General features: G+C 41.7%; 1 protein-coding gene and 1 long non-coding RNA gene across 2 annotated transcripts in view; one reads left to right on the forward strand and one right to left on the reverse strand.

Annotated features, from left to right (window-relative positions):
* BCL6 (BCL6 transcription repressor) overlaps positions 1-21,704 on the reverse strand; it is a 47,021-nt gene extending 25,317 nt beyond the window's left edge. Inside the window, exon 1 of the mRNA XM_007669043.4 lies at positions 21,555-21,704. The gene's annotated coding sequence lies outside the window, so the exon portion shown is untranslated. The remainder of the gene's footprint in view (positions 1-21,554) is intronic.
* LOC114813201 overlaps positions 1-22,567 on the forward strand; it is a 44,059-nt gene that overhangs the window by 2,543 nt on the left and 18,949 nt on the right. The window contains exon 2 of the long non-coding RNA XR_003760848.1: positions 22,237-22,420. This is a non-coding gene — a long non-coding RNA (uncharacterized LOC114813201). The remainder of the gene's footprint in view (positions 1-22,236; positions 22,421-22,567) is intronic.

Consider the following 22,567-nt stretch of genomic DNA (forward strand, 5'->3'; position numbering starts at 1 on the left):
AACCTCTCTGCCCTGTCCAGCAAAGCCTCTAGCATCGGCAGTCCATTCCACTTCAGCTGTGGCTGTGAGGTAGGGGGTATCAGCAAGGACCGGTTCAGTAGTGAAGTCAGTACAGTTCTTGGGAGACAAAAAACCCCCAAAACTCCATGAAGCCCCAAATCATTCAGATCAGTACGAGGAATATGCACTGTTCAGAAATAAAATGACAATTCCACTTTCAAGGCCACACGAAGTACGTAGGCAGATTCCAGGAACTATGTGGACCTTAAGAAAGAGGTGTTCTGTTCCCTCCTTACAGTATATAAATTGTTTTTAACATTTATTGAGCACAAAAACTAAAATAGAGAGGGTCCCGGGAGTTTGCTATGGTAATGCTTCCTTTAGTTGCAGCTGCTGGATAAATATAATCCATACAACAAGATGAAAATATATTTATAATGTAAACTCTATTTAAAGAAAAGATCAGCTTCCACATCTGATTTCTTTCCTAAAAGCTATTTCTAGAGATCTATTACATTTTATTCAGCCACGAAAGAAAACTTAAGCACTTGGAAAAATACACTGGCCTCCAATCCCTCCTCCAAGGTCTCCCTCTCAAACTCACACCCCAGAAATGCGACAATTATCTTAACACACACTTGCAGAACTCTGGCAGCTTGTCACTCTAGTAGGACACGCAGTCTTGCCCTAACCACCCCTCCGCTCCACCCCCAAGGAGGCAAGAATGGAACAGAGCAGCACCCCTGTCGCTCCTCGTTCTGGAGTTTGGAGAACTCTAATGCGATTTTGAGAGAGTTGTGTGTTTATAGAGAAGTGTCATTTCATAAAATACGGGTGGCTGGCACTGCACCCTCTGTGTTATCTTGTTTCCTAGTCTAACCTACTTTATTTATTTATTTATTTTTGGTCAGAGGCTGCTGCTAAGCAGGAACTTATACTTAGTGCAATCTCAGAGCCCTGGTGGGTGTCTGATTTCGGTCCGCATTCTGGTTTTCGATATGAGTGTAACCAGCACAGGAATATCATGACACTGCTATAGAGGGGTGTGTGTGTGTGTGTGTGTGTGCGCGCGCGTGTGTGAGTGAGAGAGAGAGAGAGAGACAGTGTATGTGCAGGCGCCTATATGTGATGTTATCTACCTGACATTTGGTTTTGCCCATCCATTCCGTCCATTTGCATAAAATCACATGGCTTTAGATTTGGCATTACCGCAACACACTAATATTGCTTCGCGATTTCTTGCCACGCAGACAAAAAGAAGGTTTTCTTTCTGGATATGGGTCATGAAAATGGCTTTAAGAACTAAATTTTTCCTATCCCTAGATTTATGCCAGCAATCCAGCTTCCAGAAAAGGACTATTACAGTTTCAAATCAATCCAAAGGTCCAGTATCTGCTTCTCAGACTGTTCTTTCTCAGTCCGGTTTTTTTTCTTTTTAAATTTAGAAACCTTCGTAACGCAGTCAGCCGTTTCCCCCCTAAACACTTATTTTCCTAAATGTTCCTTCAGCTTCTTTTTAAATGACCCTGGGATGGAAATAAACTCTGGGAGCTGAAAATAAATAAAAGTCTCAGAGTTACCGATGGCTTGTTTATTGCATTCGATCACTGTCTGTTTGGATAGCGAGGTTTTCACTTCCCATGATGTCCTAGCATGAGAGAAGGCAGCAGCTGGACTGTAAAAAGGAGAGGGAAAGGCAACACTCCAGTGTTTGTAAACTACAGAGGGTTTCTATTGAGCCTTCTTTGCTTGCCTCTGTCCCTCCTTACAATGTAAATCTAGAAGTGGAAAAACTTGATTTGCGTGTTGGGCCTGCATTTTTTTTCCCCCCTCCTTACCCACGCCCTCTGTACACCTGACCGTGTTGAAGCCTATCTAAAGGCTGTCTGATTGCACCGATCCCTGAAGAATGTGCACAGGGACTGCCCTGGTACTTTTCCATTCACAACCCCACAGTGGCTTTTCTTGTTTATTTCATCCTCCACACAGAAACCTTTCTACTGCCTGAAATCCTAGTCATTTAACTGCTCCCTGAGGTCAGAACACTGGTTGTTGTTGCTTGGGCTAGTCATAATAATATATACATATATGTACATATCCACATGCATATCTTGCTCTCGGTGTTCTATGCTCATGGGGGAGGGAGGGTTTAAAATTTAAACTACAAAGTGAAGTCAAGCAGGCATCTGCCTAATCACCCAGAATCCTCCCCTCTATCAATTTTTAACCAATCATAGGCCAAAGTCTGGGATTGTGCTGAGTATGTCCAAAAGCCAATTGCAGATAAAATGGGTGTTCTGGGTGGAGAAGCCAGTCTGCCAGACCTTGTACTTTTGATCTACAACATTGCCAAAAACAAATATCACTCTTCCCAATTTTTTTGTCTGCTCCTAGAGCTCCTTTCGACTTGTGACCATTTATAAAATAGGTACACTGGAAAGCCGAATGTTCCTTACAGTTTTAAGGGTTCTGTGGGGTGGGGGGAGGGGTATGTGTGTTTGTATAATTAAAACATGTCTTAACATTCAAGTGATTGTTAAACAAAACAAAACAAAAAACAGCAACAACAACAAAAGAAAACCTAGACAGAGATTCCTGCTAAGAAGTTTAGAGATGGCTCCACCTCCACAGAAATAAATGGCAATTTTTTTGATCTCACAGGAAATAACAGATCAGGGGCATTCCTTCCTTTAGAAGAAAAAAAAATACCTTGATCTTATAGCACAAACTTTGATAGTGAGGTGCATGCATTTCATAACTATTTCCTTCAGTTATTTGATCATCAGTCTTTAAAAGAAAGGCCTAGTGCTTCTCCAGGTTAATCAGTCAAATTAGTAAACCTTGCCCTTTTTGAGAAGCAGCAGTCTTCCCACTCCCTCTCAAAGATGTCATAGCCAGAGGCTACGATATATTATCAGCATTTACCTCAATGTTTGGAGGAATTTGTTTCCAAAGTAACATTTTTGACCAGAATCTCCATTTCTCCATTTGGATCAACCATTCACTGGTAGCAAGGAAGGCACTTCAAGGGCCTGCAGTAACTCTTTCTGATCTTTTAAATCCCATTTAAATACAAAGGTCTCTAATAACCAGATGCTGTGTTCTGGTGAGGGGAGAAGAGGGACAAACCAAGTGAGCCAAAAAAATGGCTAATATGATTGTCAACATCATCATCATTATCTTCAAAAACAGCATTCACTGAATACTTCCTTGGGCAGAGGCCCATGTTGGGTGTTTGGGAAAATGCACAGATCTCGCCCTTGAGGACTTTACAATCTAATGGAGGGGAGAGAAAAGCAGTGATGACCAAATAGACAATAGGTTAAAAAATAGTAAGCATCGATACAGTTGTTGAATTGATAAAAAGCGGGTAAATAAGTACAAAGGTTAAAGTGGCTGATGAGATGACATAATCAGAAATCTGAGGGATTAGTCCAGATCTTCTTGGAGGAGGTATTTTTTTAGGTTAGCTTTGAAGGTGAGAAAAGAATAAACTCCTTGGGTGCAGGGATCATGTCTACCAACACTGCTGTACTGTATTCTTCCAAGTGCTTAGTGCACACAATAAGTGCTTAATAAATACCACTGAGTCCAAGCAGAAGAAAAGACGTGAGTAATGCAATGGAGGTGAAATTATCTCAGGTGAGGTATAGTAAGAAAGTTAGCTTGGGAGAAGCGAAGAATAGAAGAAGAGAGTGAAAAGATAAGAGAGATAGAGGAGCATCTTGAGTCCATTGGTTAGAAGTCTTTGTATTATGCAGAAAGAAATGGGTAGCTTTTGGAGGATTTTGAGGAGGGAAGTCATGTGTTCTAGATAGCATTTCAAGATATTGTGAACTGCTAGCTGTAGAATAGTCTGAAGTGGGGGTTGGGCTTGATACAGGAAGACCAAAACGGAAGCTGTGAGGTGATGAGGCTTTAACCAGGGTAGTGGTCAGAAGGGCGGAGAAGATGGTTTGTATTTGTGAACTATTATAGAGAGAGAAGTGACAGGATTGATTGACTGGATGTAAGAGGGAAATAACAGAGACAAAGATGGCAACAAGTCTGTGAGATAGCGGTGATATCAGCATAGATTGGCAAGTCAGAAAGAGGAGCATCAGTCAACTGTATTTATTGAGTGCTTACTCTGTGCAGAGTACCATCCTGAGTGCTTGGGAAAGTACAATACAACAGAGCTGGTAGATACTTTCCCTGCCTGCAGTGAGCTTCTAGTCTAGAGGAGGAGATTCAAGGGGGAAAATAAGGAATTTGTTTTTTGAAATCTTGAGTAGAATGTACTAGTTTTCCATCTAGGTTGAGATTTCCTGGAAGTAGGTTGAGAAGCAGCGTGGTCTAGTGGATAGAGCACGGGCTTGGATTTGGATAGAGAAGAATCTGGGTTCTAGTCCCAGCTCTGCCACTTCCCTGCTATGTGACCTTGGGCAAGTCACTTTACTTTTCTGTGCCTCAGTTACCTCATCTGTAAAAATGGGAAATAAGACTGTGAACTCAACATGGAACAGGGACTATGTCCAACCCAATTCCCTTGTATCTACCCCAGTGCTTAGTACAGTGCCTGACCCATAGTAACAAATACCATAATTGCTATTATTAATAATGATTCTTTTTATTATTATGAAGTGTGAAGCCAAGACAAGGCTGGAGATGTAGATTTGCAAGTCATCAATATAGAATTAGTTACTGAAACCCTGTGAATAGATGAGCTCCTGAGACAAGGAGAGGAGAGCAAGAGGAGTAGATGTTCCAGAGCTGAACTTGGTGGGACCCCCCACAGTTTCAGAGCGAGGGGAGAATGAAAAGTCAGTAAAGGAAAAGGAGAAGGGGTAATGAGGGAGCAAAAGAGAGATTTGAGGAGGAAGGGGTGGTCAGCAGTGCCAAAGGCAGCAGAGAAGCTAAGGTGGTTTAGAGCAGGATTCCAGTGAGAGTCCATTAATTTTAACTGAAGGAGGACAGTGGAGACTTCCATGAGCATGATGTCAATCAATCAATCAGTCAGTTGCATTCACTGAGTGCTGTGTGCAGAGCACTGTACTAAGCACTTGGCTGAGTACAATACAACAGAATCAGTAGACATGTTCCCTTCCATAATGAGCGCCCGGTCTAGAGGGGGACATCAAGAGAACGATATCAAGAGAATATCAAAAGAATGAAGAGGACGAAATCCATGTTACAGAGGATCCAGAAGAGAGATGGTAGAGAGAGGTATCAGCCCCTTTAAGGTGTTTGGACAGGAATGGAAGCAGATTAAATGAGGCAACAGTTAGAGGAAATCATGATAGTATCGATGTCACCATAATGATCCATCTGGGGCATTTGGCAGGTGGGTGGCAGGCTGCTTAGTTATGGGAGGGGCTCGGTTATCTGAGGTCCTGGAGTGTGGTACCCTCCAGTCCAACACCTCGAGGGTGACCGCACCCCTGAGGTAAATACCATGTCCAGGGGGAGCCCTGGTGGCCCTTGAACTGCATCATGAAATTAATATCCTGATCAGATTTGATAGTCCTACAGTTTGGCTCTAGATCCTGGGCCACTTGTTCATTTTATATATAATTTGGTTTCAGACTACTAAATAGTAGTCTCCAAGTCTGAAAAAAAATGAATGCTGTTACAAAAACACCCTATTTACATCCAGAGAGAAGTTTTTATACTGAGAGAATATGGTTCGGGACATAACCAAAATTGAACCTCATTGAAATATACCAATATTGCTTCCCTTGTGTGGATTTTGCCTTTTTTTCCCCCTTTTAAATCAGACTTTGCCACTTCATTTGCACGGGCCAATCTAATTGCTTGTATGAATTTTGAAGGTTTGGTCACACAAGTAAAAAGCAGGGTTGTTGTGAGAACTCATTTGGGATCTCTAGGCACTTGTGTCTGAGTTTTTTTGCTGCTGTTGATATTCTTTGATTAATGAATACAAATAAATAGAGGAAACTGGAATAAGTTGATCTGTCGTTTCATCCATTCTTTTATTTAGATTTTCCTTTTCTTGAGGGATGGGAAAGTTAAGTTTGAAGGGTTGTGCATATCACCTCTATTCAAGACCTCTATGCAATCTTATTGTCAAGTCAGCCGATCTTTTTTCTGTCAAGGGTAAGCAAGTTGTCATAAACTTACATTAGCCTGCAATCAAGCAATAATAATTGTGGTATTTTGTAAGTGCTTACTATGAGCCAAGCATTGTACTAAGCACTGGAATAGATAGAAAATAGTTAAGTCTCACCTGGGGCTCACAGTCTAAGTAGTAGGGAGAGCAGTTATTGAATCTCCATTTTGCAGATGACAGAACTGATGCACAGAGAAGTTAAGTGACTTGCCCAAGGTCACATAGCAGGTATGTGGGAGTACCCAGTCAGATAACTCTTAGGCCCGTGCTCTTTCCCCTAGGCCATACTGCTTCAATCATTGTTATTGATTGAGGCCTATGGGAAGCTGCATGGCATGGTGGCTAGAGCATGGGCCTGGAAGTCAGAATGTCAAGGGTTCTAATCCCAGCTCTGCCACTGGTCTGCTGTGTGGCCTTGGGCAAGTCACTTCTCTTGTCCTTTCCTCAGTTATCTCGTCTGTAAAATGGGGATGAAGACTGTGAACCCCATGTGGGACAGGGACTGTGTCCAACCCAATTTCCTTGTATCCACCACCAGCGCTTAGTATACAGTGCCTGGCACATAGTAAGTGCTTAACAAATGCCACAATTATCATTATTATTGTTATTGTTCTGCATAGAACACTGTATTAGATGCTTGGGGAAGTACAGTGGGGTAAGTATTCACAATCCCTGTCCTGAAGAAGCTTATAGTCTGCAGATTTATACTGGGGAGAACATGATACCCTTCCATCTCCTCAAGCATGAGGAGGTTCTGGATTCATCCTAAGCAGTTGAGGCGGGGGGGGGGGGGGGGGGGGGGGGGAAGACCGGACAAAGAGAATGAGAGAACATTCAAGAAGGGCATTCACAAGCTATAGCTAGTCATGCACGACCCCCAGAGCCAAAGGAAAGAATTAAGATCACAATTTTTCTATCAGTTCCTGTCAGTGGGTAAATGTAAGGCCACCTTGCTCCAATATGAGGGAAGTGATTTATCCAAGTGTAAAATTAGAAGTCAAAAATAAAAGGATAAGGACACTGAGCCCTGCACTCCCTCCTGAACTTCTTAGAGGCTTGACAAAGCCTTCTCGGAAATCAACTACAACTCCCTCTGATACTCCATTTCCTATAGGTGTATACCAACTTTAAAAGGAGAATTGTATCTAGGTGCTACTGGATTCTTTTCTCTCTCTCCCAGTGAGGCTCTTAGAGACATGTTAAGAAGGTGTTGGAGGGTAACAGGATAGTTAAAGCAGATACTGATGCTCCCAAAGATACAACTGTCCTCTTGTCAGGCCTGGTGGGCCGGGGAAAGTCAGGGATAGGGAGTAGGGGAAGGAACAGATGCATTTCCTCTTTGCATGCACTTAAGTACACAGATGCAACCCTCCCTGACCACCTAACAGGAGATTAGATATTTTTACCAAGAACATTTATTAAACTCATTATATGCTAGAGCACTGTGCTGAGGGATAGAATTTATATGACCGTAAGCTATTCATTTATAGTAATGTCTGTCTCCCCCTCTAGACTGTAGGCGAGTTGTGGGCAGGGAATGTGCCCATTATATTGGTATATTGTACTCTCCCAAGTGCTCAGTACAGTGCTTTATATGCAGTAAACATTCACTAAATACTGTTAATTGATAGATGTAAGACGATCAGATCGGTTACAGCCTGTAACCCACTGAGAACCAGGAAGAAGAGTCAACAAGTATCTTATGCCATTTTACAGATGAAGGAACTGATTGCCCATAATCACACAGCGGGCCATTGCAAGAGACACGACAAGGATCTGGCTCTTCGGACTCCCAGTCCTTTGTGCCTTCGACTAGAGAACACTGCCTCCCCACACAAAGACATTGTAGTGGCTTAGTAGAAAGAGCACGGGCTTGGGAGTCAGAAGGACCTGGGTTCTAATCCTGCCTCTGTCACTTGTCAGCTGTGTGACTTGGGGCCAGTATTAACTTCTCTGGGCCTCAGTTGCCTCATCTGGAAAATGGGGATTAAGACTGTGAACCCCACATGGGACAACCTGATTACCTTGCATCTCTCCGAGCACTTAGAACAGACCTTGGTACATAGTAAGTGCTTAACAAATAACATCATTATTATTATATCAGGAATGTTGGCCCCTTCCACCCCTCCCCAATTGCCTAGTTCAGTGTTCAATAGATGCTGTTGCTGATGATGAAGGTGGTGGTGATGATGATAATGATTATAATGTGGTTTTGGAATTTCATGGTAGAGAAGCAGAGTGGCCTAATGGATAGTGTGTGGGTGTGGGAGTGAGAAGAACCTGGGTTCTAATCCTGACTCTGCCACTTTGTTCTGTGACCTTAGACATGCCACTTCACTTCTCTGTGCTTCAGCCATCTTATCTGTAAAATGGGGATTAAAACTATGAGCCCCATGTTAGACAAGAACTTTGTCCAACCTGATTTGTTTGTTTGTATCTACCCCAGCGCTTAGTACAGGCCTGGAACATAGTAAATGCTTAACAAATACCACAGTTGTTATTATTATGGTATTTGGGAGAAATTAAATGCAAGGAAACATTACAGATCTGGTGCTTTTTGGTGATATTAATGTCATAGGAATAGCTGGGTAGAGTATTATGGCTGGAATAAGGCACATTTGAAAGTTCTCCATTCTGAATTTTTAGCAAGCAATCATTGTGGACTTCACACTTCCAGAACCATTTTTAGCTCCCACTTCTGAGGATTTCTTCATCAGTGTTTAGTACAGTACTCTGAAAACAGTAAATGGTCAATAAATACTATTGATGAATCCATTCATTCACTCAAAGGCAGAGAAGAAAAACAAAACTAAATTAATGCCTTCTTGTTCTTGAAATGCAGAATTGGAAATGGAACCATTTCCCAGTAGTGGGAACTGAAATCCAGTTTTAGATCCTCCTTTTTAATGCCTTCTTCCTCTTTCCTTCCTCCTCCTCCTCCTCTTGCCCCTCCCATTTCTCCTCCTCCTCCCTCTCTTAAATCGAAAGACTGTTGCTTTGAGTTACCATGCCAAGTAGGGAAGATATGTAAGGGGCATCTTGGGACCTCATGGTTGATTTCTACAATCAACCAGGTAACCTATGATCATTTCTTTAAAGGGACTAGGAGCAAATTAGTAGATTTTTGAATCACTGAACTAAGCAGTTAAAATTCCTCTCTCTCCCCCCACTCCCCCCAACAAGACACTTGAATTAAAGGAATAACTCATGAACTGCCCTTTATGCACAAGTACGAGTGCCCATCTCCATCTACTCCCGCCCCAGACATATTTTATTCTGTGGATTCTGAGTTGAGCCCATGCTTCCAAACAGGAATACTTGGACCTGGTTTCCCCTGTCTCACCAACCTGTGTATTTTCAGTGACAGTACAGATACAAAAATATAGCAATTCCTCAGAGCATAATGCTCTTAGCAGAGCCCACAGCATTTGGGAATCTCATTTTTAATGGCATTTGTTAAAATCCTACTATGTGTCAAGCATTGTTCTAAATACTGGAGTATCTACTAAGTACTTGGAGTAGATACAAGATAATCAGGTTGGACACAGAACATGTTTTTCTTAGAAGAAAAAACATCCCTGCCTTCAAAGGCTTGTTGAAGGCAAATCTCTTTTAAGTGGCCTTCCCCAACTAAGCCCACAATTCCTCTTCTCCCACTCCCTTCTGCCGTATCCTTGCATCTTTTATTTGCTTCCTTTTTTCTCCCCGCCCTCAGTCCCACAGCACTTATGTACAAATCCGTAATTTATTTATTTATATTAATGTCTGTTTCCCCCTCCAGACTATAAGGTCACTGTGGGCAGGGAATATGTCTACCAACTCTGTTATGTTATACTTTCCCAAACATTTAGTACAGTGCTCTGCACACAGTAAGTGCTCAACAAATATGATTGATTGATTGATTGATTGAGAGGTCCCAGTGCTTGAGATCTCATTTCTTCTGATTCTCGGAAGTAGAGAGAGGTGGAAGAAGGATAGATGGGATTTGTAAATAAATTCAGAAGTGGACTGGCACTTTAACCATTATTTTGGGGTGCTTTCTACTGGACCAGTCATTGGAAATGTTTCTCTGTTGTCATGCTGATTGGAGGCAGGGACTTGGTGTATGGGTGAGGCAAGTGTGTTGCTTCCAAGGGGGACCAAAGCTTTGTCTGCTACTGCTTCTAGGGTCAAATCACTGCAGATGCCCTCTGAATCCCTATCCTATGCCAGGCCATAGCAGCGTGGCCTAGTGGATAGATCACGGACCTGGGAGTCAGAAGGACCTGAGTTCTAATACTAGCTTCACCACTTGTCTTCTGTGGACCCTGGGCAAGTCACTTCACTTCTTTGGGCCTCAGTTACCTCATCTGTAAAATGGGGATTAAGATTGTGAGCCCTATGTGGGACAGGGACTGTGTCCAACCTGATTAGCTTGTATCCACCCCAGGGCTTAGTAAAATTACCTAGCACATAGTAAGCACTTAACAAATATAAAAAACAACAACATGGAATTCAGAAATAGCAACAGTTAAATTCCACTGGAGACTCTAAAGTTGGCCAGGATAATTTGGCATCAATCAATCAATCAGTGGTATCTATTGAGCACTTAGTATGTGCTGTGTGCTGTTTTAAGAGCTTGGGAGAGTACAATATAACAGAGTTGGTAGAAACACTCCCCACCCAAAATGAGCATACTATCTAGAATAATAATGTTGGTATTTGTTAAGTGCTTACTATGTGCAGAGCACTGTACTAAACTCTGGGGTAGATACAGGATAATCAGATTGTCCCACGTGAGGCTCACAGTTAATCCCCATTTTACATTTGAGGGAACTGAGGCACAGAGAAGTTAAGTGACTTGCCCACAGTCACACAGCTGACAAGTGGCAGAGCCGGGAGTCAAACTCATGACCTCTGACTCCGAAGCCCAGGCTCTTTTCCACTGAGCCACGTTTTTTATAAATAAATAAGTTACAGATAAGTACATAAATGTCATGGCGCTGAGGATGGGGTGAATACTAGGAGAAGCAGCGTGGTTCAGTGGAAAGAGCACGAGCTTGGGAGTCAGAGGTCATGGGTTCGAATCCCTGCTCTGCCACTTGACAGCTGTGTGACTGTGGGCAAGTCACTTAACTTCTTTGTGCCTCAGTTACCTCATCTGTAAAATGGGGATTAACTGAGAGCCTCACATGGGACAACCTGATTACCCTGTACCTACCCAAGCGCTTAGAACAGTGCTCTGCACATAGTAAGCGCTTAACAAATACCAACATTATTATTATCAAGTGCCCAAAAGGTACAGATTGAAGTGCATAGACAATGCAGAGGAGAACAAGGGAATCAGGAAAAAGAGGGCTTAATTAGTAAAGGCTTTTTGAAGGAGATGTGACCTAAATAAGGCTTTGAAGGTGGGGAAAGTGTTGATCTGGTATATATGGAAGGGCAGAGGGAAAGGGGTTGGCAGTGACATTGATGAGAATGGGGCACTGTGAACAAGGCTGGTGCTAGGGGAATGAAGTGTGCGAGCTGGGCATGCCACCTCCTGCCACATGGTCTGGGACTTTCCAACACCTATACTATGTTCATTATTCCATTGCCATCCTTTGTTCTGTTTTTGAAGTACTGAATAATCACTGTGTGTGCAGTCATAGTTTGCAAGCTGTTGGGGGTGGCATTCGAGATAGAAAATGTACTTTCAGCCCCAAATCATTGTATTTGGAAGGTTCTGCTTGATATAATAATTAATAAGAACAATAATCATGGTACTTGTTAAGCATTGACTAGGTGCCAGGCACTGTACTAAGTGCTGGGGTAGTTACAAGATAATCAGGTTGGATTCAGTCCCTGTCCCACATAAGGCTCACAGTTGAAACAGGAGGAAGAACAGGTACTGAATCGCCATTTTATGAATGAGAAAATTGAGGCACTGAGAAGTGAAGTGATTTGCCAAAGGTCCCACAGTAGACAAGTGGCAGAGCTGGGAATAGGACCCAAGACCATTAACTCCTAGGCTTCTGCTCTTTCTACTAGTCCATGCTGCTTTTTAGGCAACATATATGTTTCATTTTAAAGTGGAGAGACGAGATCCAAGTCACATCTTTGCAAAAAACTACAGGAGTCACTTTATTAAATAACCTTCCCTCAATTTGCAATTTACTGTTTTCACTGCCAAACCCCACTAGGTAATTCATAAGGTCCTAGGTTGTGTCGGCTGCAGTCCAGAAAGACATACATAATACTGAGCATCATCAGAAAGAGAATGGAAAAAAAAAAAAGAAAACCATAGAAAAACTCTGGGAGGTTCTAGTTACCCCTTCATAGGAAAAGTGTTGAAACTGGAAGCACAAAGGCTTAGTAGGTAGATCACTGGCCTAAGAGTCAGAAGTCATGGGTTCTAATGTCGACTCAACCACTTGTCTGTTGTATGACCTTGGGCAAGTCACTTAACTTCTCTGTGTCTCAGTTGCCTCATAACTAAAATGGGGATTGAAACTGTGAGCCCCACGAAGGAAAAGGGATTGTCTCCAACCTGATTTGCTTGTATCTACTCCAGCGCTTAGCACAGTGCCTGGCACTTAGTAAGTACTTAACAAATACCATAATTATTATTATTATGAGAAAGGCGACTGAGATGGTCAGAAGGATGAAATGGATTCCTTAGAAGGAAAGAATGAAAATATTAGGACTCTTCAGTTGGGAGAGGTAGACTGAGAGGGGATATGATTGAAATTGACAAAGTCATGGAAGATGTGGTAGAACAATCCAATCAATCAATCATATTTATTGAGTGCTTCCTGTGTGCTAAGTGCTTGGAAGAGTACAGTATTACAAAATAACAGACAAATTCTCTGTCCACGATGAGCTTACAGTCTAGAGGGAGGCAGACATTAAAATAAATAAATGAATTATAGGTATAGCAAATGCAAAATTCTCATTTTCTTGATCCCACAATAGCAGTAAGAGGGAGCGCCCATTGAAGTGTAAGTATGATATTTTGAAAATTATCTAAAGGGAGCATTTATTCACTCAGCGTGTAGATGAGCATGGGCTCTCGGTACCACAGGATGCTTTGCAGGCTGAAAATGTTAGGAGGTTTAAGAGGAGTTTGGATCTGTTCATAAGCTAATCGACCCTGTAGACCTCAGCCTTTTAGTGACATTTTAGAAAGAGAGGATGACAATTTTTTGAGAGAAATGAACAAGTTTATATATTAACAAAACAAGATACCTATGCATTTTTCATCTGAAATGAGTGCACTATAAAACATGTGATTACAGTGCAACCAAGAATTCCTTGTGGCAAACTAGTGTACATTGCAGGATTTCTTCCTTACATGATTTCGGCAGCCTGGAAGTGAGCTTTTAGTCTGTCTCCAGAGTGGTACTGGCCCATAAGTCAGAAGGAGACTTAGAGGAACTCAGGGCTAAAAGCGTTCTCCTAAAGAAAGAAATCCAGAGGGAAAAATATGCCATTGGTTTCCTACAACATCCTCAGTTCCTTTGCTTTATTTATGCATGTTTCAATGTAGGCTTACAATGAAATGAATAGATTTTTATAATAATATAATAATTTAATAATCATTGAGCAGGTATAATGAACTAGCTAAGGGGATACATTACTCCTGTTCCTGGATGAGTGCCATAATGGGCCTACTTGGGGGATGTAAGAGGGAAAAGCTAAGAATATCTAAAGGAAGGTACATCTTCAACCATGAGGAGGGTTATTAATGAGGAGGACGGTTGCTCTTATCACGTTGTTCTGACAAATACCTTGTTTCCACTGTCAGGGGCAGAATACTAAAAAGGGAGGATTCATTCAATCATATTTATTGAGTGCTTACTATGTGCAGAGCACTGTACTAAGCACTTATCACAGCTCTGGTGGGTGATGGCAGTGCTTATTCTCTTAAGTAACGCTCTGAAGCTGTGTGGTCTAGTGAAAGGATCACAGGACTGGGAGTCAGGGGACCTAGTTTCTAATCCCAGCTCCATCACTTGCCGGTTGCATGACCTTGGTCAAGTCACTTAACTTCCAAGATCCTCAGTTTAGTCATCTGTAAAATGGGGATTAAATGTCTGTCTCCCCCGTACGCTGTGAGCCCCATTTGGGACAAGGAGTATGTCCGATCTAATTGCGTTGTTTCTATCTCAGTGTTCAATACTGTACTTGGCACAGAGTAAACACTTAACACACCACCATTATTGTTATTATTACTATTATTAGTGGTGGATGAAAGGGAGGAAGGCATCCTCGTTTTCTCCCTACATGTTTATGCTGAGAGTCATTACCCAAAAATCTCCCTTAGCCCTTAGCTGGTGTCCCATCCCTTGCCTCAGTTCTCAAGATCAGTGGCTAATGAAACCCATTCCTCTCTCCTGTGATGGGGGAGGTAAAGTCAAATATCAGAGCACAGTAGGAAAGAGAGTAACTAAAGACTCATATTCAGACCAGACACCAATTAACAGGCCAGATCCCAACCAACAGGTCCTGTTGGGGCTTGCATTTCTGAGAATTTTGCGTAATTGGCTCTATTTCCAGTCATGTTGCACTTAAGATAGAATCAGGCCTGTGATTTTCAACCAGGGTGTCATGACCTGGGGCTGGGAATGTCAGTAAAACTTAAAGAAGGAGAAAGCAAAGATCAAATCAGGTGTTTTCTTTTTAGAAGGGCAAAAATGGGAAATTCAAGTTTGATTTCTAAGCAAAGGGAATCAAATAACCACAACAGGACACATTTTGAAAGCTGCTGCATATGTGATATAAAAGGAATGTGGCTCTTTTTTCTTAATCATCATTTTAGGATGTTGGCAAAGGAAGTTTGGGAATATAGGGAGAAGCAGTGTTGCCTAGTGGATAGAGCAAGGACCTGGGAGTCAGAAAAACCTGAGTTCTAATTCTGCCTCCACCACTTGTCTATGTGACCTTGGGCAAAGTCACTTCACTTATCTGTTTCTCAGTAACCTCTTCTGAGAAATGGGGATTAAGACTGTGAGCTTCATGTGGGACAAGGATTATGTCCAGCCTGATTAGCTTATCTACTCCAGCAGTTAGTACAGTGTCTGGTACACAGTAAAGCACTTAATATAGGTTTTTAAAAATAGGATTATTGGGTATTGGATTGAAAGAAGAGTTTTGTTAACCACCTGTCACCAGTGATATGGTAGAACAGTGATGTAAAAACTTGTAGTTCTCTGTCTTTTTATCTACCTAGTCAGTATTTATTTATATTTACTCCTATTACTTTAAAAACTTAAACTCTTTGCAAAGGGATAGATGTAGTGCAAAACAGTGAGAGGAGGAAGAATATTTCCTTGCCTTTAACCCCAGGGAACACTGTCTCCAATAAGAATCCAAAAGATTTGTTTAGAAATCAGGATGATTCAGTCACTGAAAACAGATGAGTGTCATGTCTCCTTAATGCTTTGGTGCTCTGATCTAGTCTTCACCCCTTGTTCCTCTACAATTACGTTATATTCAATCGTATGTATTGAGTATGTACCATGTGCAGAAGACTGTACTAAGCACTTGGAATGTACAATTTGGCAACAGATAGGGACAATCCTTGCCCAACAATGGGCTCAGAGTCTAAAAGGGGGAGACAGACAGCAAAACAAAACAAGTAGTCAGACATCAATACCACCAAAATAGATGAATAGAATCATAGATATATACACATCATTAATAAAATAGAGTAATAAATAATATATATAAATATACACAAGTGCTGTGGGGAGGGGAAGGGGGTAGAGTAGAGGGAGGGAGTAGGGGGAATGGGGAGGGGAGGAGGAGCAGAGGGAAAGGGAGGGTTCAGTCTGGGAAGGACTTCTGGACGAGGTGAGCTCTCAGAAGGGACTTGAAGAAGGGAAGAAAGATATTTTGGCAGATGTGAGGAGGGAGGGCATTCCAGGTCAGTGGTAGGACGTGGCCCAGGGGTCGATGGCGGGACAGGCGAGAATGAGGCACAGTGAGGAGGTTAGCTGCAGAAGGTGGGCTGAGGAAGGAGAGAAGGGTGGTGAGGTAGGAGGGGGCATATAATAGCCTTGAACCTTGAACTATTCACATTTTCCCCTTTTGGGCCACAAATGAGATGATATGAGATGATTATGTTGCACTTTTCAGATTTCCTTAGCAATAACTCATCAGTAGTATCTATAGAGTGCCTACTGTGTGCAAAGCACTTAGAGACTAGAAGAAAATACAGTAGAATTAGAGGACGTGACTCATGCCCTCAAGGAATTTACAATCTAAGCATCTCAGTAGCAATTGGTATAAATCACTTTGCCACCTGTAGACTGATAGTTCCCTGTGGGCAGGGAACATTTCTACAAACTCTGTTGTATTGTTTTCTCCCAAGTGGTTATCCCAGGGCTCTGCACACAGTAAACTCTCAATAAATACCACTGATTGATTGATATTAGTGGACATGATTTGGTATAGAAAGGATAGTATATATGGGAGACCCACTCCTCAGTAATAGTCTCATTATGATAATAGTCTCATTATGACATTTTTGCTGGGGAGTGAAGGACAAAATACCCAACACAGAGATTTAGAATGGGAATGATAATAAAATGTGAGCCTTGATTGGGGAATACCTGAAAGGAGTAACTAAAATAATAAAAGAATGAGAAGATGTTTACAAATTCTGTTTTAAGGCCTATAAAAAATGTGTACCATAGAACAAAAATCTTAAGTGATAAATCAAGACCCTGGGGAAAAATGTATGCTTTTTTTTATAAAGGTAAGCTTATAAAGATTGGCAAATCATTTGTAAATAGAAAGTTATGTGGGCCAAAAGAGGAGTTTGAGGAACAATTTGAGAGGAAAGCCAATAATAAATGATTTTTCAATCATATTAAAACAGGAATCAGGGGACACTTGTTGATGGTTATGCAAAAAGTGAAAGTGCACTGAGGTTTGGAACGAAGGTAACTGAGTGACTCAATGAATTCCTTCACTCATCCTTTAGCAAAGAAGGTGTTAGGGAGGCTAACAGTCCTAAATTGTTTTTCATAGTAGGCAGGATCAGATGGTTGTAACCACCTAGATTGTTTAAGATCAAACTGATAAACTAGATATAGACACATCATTGATACTCAGTGGTATCCATCTGGAGATCCTGAGGGGCCTGGGCAAGAAAATGCTGAACTCCCAAGAAATATATGTAACATTATAAATGGCTTCTGTATCAGAGGATGAGCAAGACTGCTAATGTAACACCATGTAGAAGAAGCTTTAAAGAGTGATTCTCAGTATTATCGAAAGTGAGCTTCACCTCTAAACCTAATCTGAAATTTAAGGCTCAAGTAGAAAAACAGTTTATTGGAGTAAAGACAATATAATTTTTGCTGTGGCGATGTCAGGCCTCACTAATCTGCTCGAGTTTTTTGAAGGGGATCAACAAATGTGGGAACAGAGGGGAACCAGTGATTTATAGCAGCACTGAGAAACTATGGACTGGAGGAACTGATAGGTCATGAATAAAAGGTCACACAGCAAGCAATTGGCAGAGTCAGGATTAGAACCCGGGTCCTCTGACTCCCGGACCTGTTCTTTTTCCACTAGGCCATGCTGTTTCCCAAAATGGATGACCATACTCAGCTATGGAAGTAGTAGTATTGGGCAGGGATTATCTCTATCTGTTGCCGAATTGTACATTCCAAGTGCTTAGTACAGTGCTCTGCACATAGTAAGCGCTCAATAAATACTATTGAATAAATAATAGTGGTAGTAGCATTTATTGAGTACATGCTTGGTGTAGGGGCCTGTACTAGATGCTTGGGAAGGACAGAATAAAGAAGTGACATATTCACTGCCCACTAGGAGCTCACATTAGTGTGGGAGACAAACCCAAAAATGTTACAACTGAAATGGTCACCAATAAATTCAAGAGGAAGTGGACAAATTAAGGGGTGGCTGGTCATTTTATATGGGAAAAGTTAAAGATGTTGGAAAGTTTATCCATGGATTTGAACGTCAAGGAGGGCAGGCAGCACACTATTTCTTCATAGAGGGCAGAAAAATGAGTTGGATATACTATGTGCATTTTCCATGTTTTTGTGTAGTAAAAAAGCCTCTTGCCTCTCCTCCTTCAAATGTCCAAGTAATTCATCCATTCACTTTCAGATGGTGCCCTTTGCTACTCTATATCACTTCCTTTTAGTCAAACGCAGAAAAGCACTTCATATATTTCTTAATATTTTTGAGCAGTGGCCTTCAGTTTTCGATAGCTAGAGAAGGAACTGGGTACTTGCCCTAGTTCTCTTTTTTTAGTGAAGGTTTTAGCCCAAATTCTCTTTGGCAAAGTTAGTATAATAAGAAACACTAAGTCCATGACAGAGAGGTTAATAGCTCTATAGAAAGGTCTCCGTTTTCCAGTATTTTTAAAGAGGTTTACATTGAAAATGGGTCTCCTGACTCAGTGCTAGCTTTTTACCATGTTCACCTTGGCAAAATACAGACACGCTAATGATAGTATATATGATGAATGTGAAATATGCATCTTGTTAAGCAAATCCATGGGCTTTTACAAGCATATTTTTGTGTTTAAAAATGGTAAAGTACGGCAAAGATTTCAGAAGGCATAAAAAAGTAAAGGTTTCGTGATTGTATAAAAGTCAGTTCATTAGGCTTAACATAGATTTCAGTCTCCTTCTGGTACCTGATTCATCACAATTCACTATGGTATTAGAAATCATGTTTAGAAGAGGAATCTGATTAGTTACACTTTAGAAAGCATTATGGGCCTGATGGCCACTATTTGCCTTTCATCTAAAGCGACAAGCCCTGCTTTGAGTGTTGGCATATGCTAACAGGTCAAGAGGCAGCCTGCCTGAGATTTTTGCCATAGAATATAGTACTTATTTGTCACAGATAGTGAGATAACAAGTAAGGAGCAAGGAAGATTTAGCAGTGACAGAAGACATTGATGGATTTGATTTATGCATTCTTTCTCTCGGGTTTGAGATTGTAGTTAATGCTAAGACAGTTCCTGGGTTAGATCAAAAGGGCAACTCATCACACCCAAAGGAGCACAGTAGCGAAATAGAGAGTCAAGTCCTAATTGGAGATGCTGTGTGTGTGCGGTGTCAAAAACAGGCAAGCGTGAAAACGAAAACAAGATATGGATGGTATCTGGGCCTCTCAGGTAGCTGGAAATCACTTTTGTTAATTCATTTCTGGTATGGTTTATTTTCCATTCCTATGTAAATTGTGAATTTTAGCAGGCTACTTTCAGCAAAGTGTTTCACATTCCAGATCTAAAAGGTTCCAGGGTCAGTGATCTAGCATCAGATAGTGTTTGTTTTCTCTGTCTCTTCCTGTCTCTCTTTCTCTTTCTCTTTTTAGGAGCCTCACTTCTAGAGTACAGTTGACAGGCACTGCAAGGCTTCCCTGGTCCCTTTCCAAATTTTCCCCCCAAGATTTGAGACATTAAAACAAAAGCTTCTGAATTATTCCTAAAGATATCTTCTGGATGCCCATGGGCCTATTAGATCCACGATCATGGATAAAAGTTTGGAGGCCAGGATTTTGGTCCAAGCTCCCACAGTGAATCCTTTTGTGACCTGGGACAAGTCAGTTCACTTCATTTCCTTACTGTGCCTCAGTTTCCATGTTGAAATATTGAGGATGGAAGATGGAAGAATGGAGGTTGGAAAAATAAGCAGTAAAAAATTCATATGAGAAAATGGGAGCAAGTGAAAACCCCTACTTTTCAAGATTACCAGGAGACAATTCCCTTTCAGACAATTTTAGTTTTAGGCAAAACTTAACCAGGGATTCCAATCAATGATACTAGTACAACATCTTTTGCAACTGAGTATTGAGTAGAAATAACTAATGATGAAGAGGAAGAAAATGAGGATGATCTCAAATGCAGTGTCAGTCCAAGAGGATTGAAAAGCATCACTGTCTGGCAGGCTCTTTGAACTGGGCTCTGGGAACACTGTAAACTTTCTAATGGTATTACAAGGTTCAGGTAACCAAAATCTCTTGCCAATGAGTTTCACCATAGGGCACCAGTAAATCAGCCACAAAAACATCACTTAACTTAGGAAAAATAATGTTTTAGGCTTGAAAAGTGTGCAATTCAGATTTCATTAATTTCACAATTTGTGTGAAGGATTAGAAGTTAAATTGTAGATTAATACTTTTCTCTTAATATATTTGCAAGACCAATTTGAAAGGCTTGTTTTCCTCCCTATATACCCAGGGCACCCACAGCAAGGAAGATGAGAAATTGACCTTCAACACTCTATCTTCTAAAAGGTCTGTGGCATTGTCAGAGAGTCCATGAAAAATGTCTTTCTCCAAGGCTATCATTCTGGAAACTCTTTCCACACTAGGAGAAAAGTTGGACTGGTTATCCAAGCCAGATACTTAGTGTACTGATATTCCAACAGTATATTCCAACCAACCACTGCTAGAAAGATCAGTGGGATGTAGACATAGAAGCCAGTAGGCAAAGCCATTGATCTTTCTTGGAATGCTCTTGGTTATGGCTTTGAATGGAAAGAATCAGAACCACCCAGGTTTGAAGTTGATGTTGTAATCTCTTTGGCTTCACCACTTAGCTCAGTGTGCAACCACAGAAAAAAAAAACAAACTGCAATCGTTGGTATCATTTCCCTGTTCTCACGAACTGAACCAAAATTGTGTTTCCAGGCTTCTCAAGTGACTGAAAAAGCTTTAAATCCTCTACAAGAACCAGGTTTTTATGTGTCTAAAAAATAATTAAAAATATACCTCCCCAAAGCTATTTTGTAAACTGAAACAACATCAAGTGAAATACAGAAAAAAAATGAGAAAAACACAGGAAGGGAGAAAGAGAAAGCAAAAGAAGAGGAAAATAGAGAGAGAGACATATATTTCAGGCCTTAGCTAAACTGGCACCTGTGTGCAAACTGGAGTTCATAGGGACCCCCGGCAGGTGAAAAGATTTGCACTCATCTCCATGAAACAGCAGGGTTGCTCTGTCATCCTCTTGGATTTGACCCTGATGGTACAAGGAATTGTGAGGGAGTTTCTGGAGACTCCAGAATAATTTTTGCTCAAGGGCTCTGCCCTGAGCCTTCAGGAACGGGCATCCCGGAAACAGGAATGGGCATCACAGAAGCTGCCCAAATCCTCTGAAGCTCAGGGGCAACCCATCTGCTGCCTCAGGCAGCACAGGAGCCAATTTTACTCCCCGGAGCCCTGTTTGATCCTTCACAGTTTTTGAACTATTACTTTGTCAGGTGAGGTCTTGGCTTTCTCTCTGAAATCACAACAAACTGACAGATCACCATTGGTGTTTCAGCAGTAGCCTCAGGAGCCAGAGGAACTGGAGAGGAATGAGCAGACCGAGGGGCCAAAATGGGGAAAAGAATTCTTTTCCACGGACATTTTTCCTATGCCCTGCAACGCCACGCTTCATAGTCAATATCCACACCCAACCAATCAAACTAAGATTCAACTACCTTACCAGAGCTGGGCAGATCATATGGATGTTTCCTTCCAAACTGACTGTTGTGACTTGCCACGATGTCCTGTGGGTTGCATTTCGAATCCACTCATGCCTTCCTTCAAACAGTTTTCTTTGAGCCGGTTCAGGGAGAGCCCAGTGGAGCCTGGAGCAGGCTATCATTACCCAGTGCTGGAGCCTTGAATGATGCATGCGTAATTACACTAATCGGCTGATTGATGCAGGTTCTGTTGGGAAATATTGCATTTTAAGGAAGTGCAACCTCTTAACTTCTTAGTTTAGGCAGGCATCATGCCAAGAAGTCGAGGACTGGATTAAATCACAAATAATTCCATCGATCCATCTGTATACACAGCCATGGGCAGACCGACTCATGGAATTTCAGGAAAGTGGCGGGCATGTTTGTTATTGGCAAGCTACATGGTGAATGCCAGAGACCTGTTCACGCTCCATCTGTATTCTTGCCAAACCCAGGTTTGGGCACGTCAACAACCTAAATAGAACTTGCCACCATCCAGCAGCACAATGTTCAGGATTCTGAAGTATGAGGGTAATGGTGCCACACTGCCATAAAAGCTTAGTTCATTCTCAGGCTCCTCTTTGCTCTCTGCAACGAGGTCATACTCCTTGTTCTTACCTTTGAAGCTAGGCTAATCCGTTCCTGTCCACATTCTCTCCACAGCCTCCGGGACCAAAGCCACATCCTGCCAGGAGGCTTTCCCACCTGCCTGCCGTGTCTCCTTGGCAGGAAATGAAGAGGGCACTTCAGAGATCTGAGAACTACGGCTGAAAGAGTGAGGAAGAGTCTAGGCTTCCTTTCATTCTATCTTATGTGGGATCAAATGGAACCTTGGCATACATGTTTGGTAAGATTAATTTTACCAGGAATAGGCTAGGCAGCTTGTCTGTCTGTCTGTCTCTCTCCCTATCCCTTTGCTCCGCCCTATATTTAGTTCTTGAACCTGCCAAACCCTACCTTCCTGAACTCTGGCCCATATATTCTGCCTTCTCTC

This window comes from Ornithorhynchus anatinus, chromosome 7 (assembly GCF_004115215.2).
Source record: "Ornithorhynchus anatinus isolate Pmale09 chromosome 7, mOrnAna1.pri.v4, whole genome shotgun sequence".
Taxonomy (NCBI): domain Eukaryota; kingdom Metazoa; phylum Chordata; class Mammalia; order Monotremata; family Ornithorhynchidae; genus Ornithorhynchus; species Ornithorhynchus anatinus.